At 44.7% G+C, this 3,432-nt stretch overlaps 1 protein-coding gene across 1 annotated transcript in view; it reads left to right on the top strand.

Annotated features, from left to right (window-relative positions):
* LOC123027818 (cytochrome P450 2K6-like) overlaps positions 1-3,432 on the top strand; it is a 9,505-nt gene that overhangs the window by 2,897 nt on the left and 3,176 nt on the right. The window lies entirely within an intron of this gene.

The raw sequence follows: 3,432 nt of genomic DNA on the forward strand, positions 1-3,432 counted from the left end.
AAAAATCTTGATTCTCCCAACCCTTCTTTAGATTGTGGTTGTTGTTGTTGTTAGTTGCAAAGTCGTGTCCGACCCATCGCGACCCCATGGACAACATTCCTCCAGGCTTTCCTGTCCTCCACCATCCCCCGGAGTCCACTCAAGCTCACGCCAACTGCTTCAATGACTCCATCTATCCACCTCATCCTCTGCCGTCCCCTTCTTCTTTTGCTATCTATTGTTCCCAGCTTTAGGCTCTTCTCCAGGGAGTCCTTCCTTCTCATTAGGTGGCCAAAGTATTTGAGCTTCATCTTCAGTATCTGGCCATCTAAAGAGCAGTCAGGGTTGATCTCCTCTAGGACTGACCGGTTTGATCGCCTTGCGATCTAAGCGACTCGCAGGAGTCTCCTCCAGCACCACAATACAAAGGCCTCAGTCCTTTGGCACTTAGCCTTCCTTATGGTCCAGCTTTCACAGCCATACATTGCAACAGGGAAAACCATAGCCTTCACTATACGCACTTTTGTCGGCAGGGTGATGTCTCTGCTTTTTAGTATGCTGTCTAGATTTGCCATACCTTTCCTCCCCAGGAGCAAGCGTCTTTTACTTTCTTGGCTGCAGTCCCTGTCTGCGGTGATCTTGGAGCCCAGGAAAATACAATCTGTCACTACGTCCATTTCTTCCTCACATATTTACCAGGAAGTGATAAGACCAGATGCCATGATCTTAGTTTCTTAATGTTGAGTTTCAAGCCAAATTTTGCACTCTCCTCCTTCTCCTGCATCCAGAGGCTCTTTAGTTCCTCTTCACTTTCTGCAATTAGAGTGGTATCATTTGCATATCTGAGCTTGTTGATATTTCTCCCAGCAATCTTCATTCCAAATGGTGATTCATCTAGCCCCACCTTCCTTATGATGTGCTCTGCATATAAGTTAAATAGGCAAGGGGACAGCATACAGCCTTGCTGAATTCCTTTCTCAATTTTGAACCAATCAGTGGTTCCGTGTCCAGTTCTCACTGTTGCTTCTTGACCCGCATATAGGTTTCTCAAGAGACAGATAAGATGGTCTGGTACTCCCATCTCTTTAAGAACTTGCTGCAATTTGTTGTGATCCACACAATCAAAGGCTTTAGCATAGTCAGTGAAGCAGAAGTAGATGTATTTCTGGAACTCCCTCGCTTTCTCCATGATCCAGCGTATGTTGGCAATTTGATCTCTAGTTCCTCTCCCTCTTTGAAATCCTGCCGGTACTTCTGGTAGTTCTCAGTCCACATACTGCTGGAGCCTAGCGTGTAGGATTTTGAGCATAACTTTGCTAGCATGTGAAATGAGTGCAATGGTGTGGTAGTTTGAACATTCCTTGGCATTGCCCTTCTTTGGGATGGGAATGCTAACTGACCTTTTCCAATCCTGTGGCCATTGTTGAGGTTTCCAAGTTTGCTGGCATATTTAGTGTAGCACTTTTACTGCATCGTCTTTTAAGATTTTGAATAGCTCAGCTGGAATACTGTCACCTCCACTAGCTTTCTTGTTGCTCAGACTTCCTAAGGCCCATTTGACTTGACCTTCCAGGATGTCTGGCTCGAGGTCAGTGACCACCCCATCGTGGTTATCAGGGACATTAAGGTCTTTCTTGTATAGTTCTTCCGTGTAATCTTGCCACCTCTTCTTAATCTCTTCTGCCTCTGTTAGCTCCCTGACATTTTGGTGCTTTATTGTGCCCATCTTTGCATGAAATGTTCCCTTCATATCTCTAATCTCTGGTCCTCCCTATTCTATTGTTTTCTTCTATTTCTTTGCACTGTTCATTCATATGAAGACCTTCTTATCTCTTCTAGCCATTCTCTGGAATTCTGCATTCAGTTGGGTGTATCTTTCTCTTTCTCCCTTACCTTTCGCTTCCCTTCTTTCCTCAGCTATTTGTAAAGTTTCCTCAGACAGCCATTTTGCTTTCTTGCATTTCTTTTTCTTTGGGATGGTTTTACTTGCTACCTCTTGTACAATGTTGCGAACCTCCATCCATAGTTCTTCTGGCACTCTGTTTATCAGATCTAATTCCTTAAATCTATTTGTCACCTCTACTGTATATTCATCAGGGATATGATTTAGGGCATACCTGAGTGGCCTAGTGCTTTTCCCTACCTTCTTCAATTTAAACCTAAATTTTGCAACAGGAAGCTCATGATCTGAGCCACAGTCAGCTCCTGGTCTAGTTTTTACTGACTGCATAGACCATCTTTGGCTGCAGAGCACATAGTCAATCTGATTTCTGTGTTGACCATCTGGTGATGTCCATGTGTAGACTCATCTCTTGGGTTGTTGGAAAAGAGTGTTTGCTATGACCATCATATTCTCTTGACAAAATTCTACCAGCCTGTGCCCTGCTTCATTTTGTACTCCAAGGCCAAACTTGCCTGTTATTCTAGTTATCTTTTGGCTTCCTACTTTAGCATTCTAATCCCCCATGATGATAAGGACATCATTTTTTGGTGTTAATTCTAGAAGGTGTTGTAGGCCTTCATAGAACTGGTCAACTTCAGCCTCTTCAGCACCAGTGGTTGGGGCACAGACTTGGACTATTGGGATGTTGAATCGTTTTCCTTGGATTCGAACTGAGATCATTCTGTCCTTTTGGAGATTGTATCCCAGTACTGCTTTTCCTACTCTTTTATTGACTATGAAGGCTACTCCACTTCTGAGGGATTCTTGCCCCCATTGGTATACCTGATGGTCAACTGAATTACATTCACCTATTCGTGTCCATTTTTGTTCACTGATTCCTAAGCTGTCGATGTTCAGTCTTATCATCTCTTGTTGACCATGTCCAACTTGCCTTGATTCATGGATCTTACATTCCGGGTTCCTATGGAGTATAGATCTTTGCAACATCAGATTTTCTTTTCACCACCAGATAAATCCGCAACTGAGTGTCCTTTTGGCTTTGACCCAGTCGCTTCATTCTTTCTGGCGCTACTAGTACTAGCCCTCTGCTCTTCCCCAGTAGCATAATGGAAACCTTCCGACCTGAGGGGCTCATTTTCCGGCGTCATTTCTCTTTGCCTTTTGGTACTGTCCATGGGGTTTTCATGGCAAGGATACTGGAGTGGGTTGCCATTTTCTTCTCCAGTGGATCACGTTTTGTCAGAGCTCTCTGCTATGACCTGTCCATCTTGGGTGGCCCTGCATGGCAAGGCAGTGATCCATGAAGGAGTTCATTAGATTATAGGCCCTCAAATGCAGACAGAGAACTCTGATACCTGCTCCCAAATCTGATGGCAAGAACAAACTGAATGGGGAGCTCAGCTTATTATTGGCAGCACATCCTGACCCCCAAGGACTCTATCCCAGTGGTCCCATGTAGATGTTCAGCAGCAGGGAAGCTGTCTTGAGACTCCATGAGCCAAGCGCCCCTTCTTGGCAATGATCCGCTGGGAAAGATGCCACCAGCACAA

This window comes from Varanus komodoensis, unplaced genomic scaffold (assembly GCF_004798865.1).
Source record: "Varanus komodoensis strain SLA01 unplaced genomic scaffold, ASM479886v1 scaffold3382, whole genome shotgun sequence".
NCBI classification, from domain to species: Eukaryota; Metazoa; Chordata; class Lepidosauria; order Squamata; family Varanidae; genus Varanus; species Varanus komodoensis.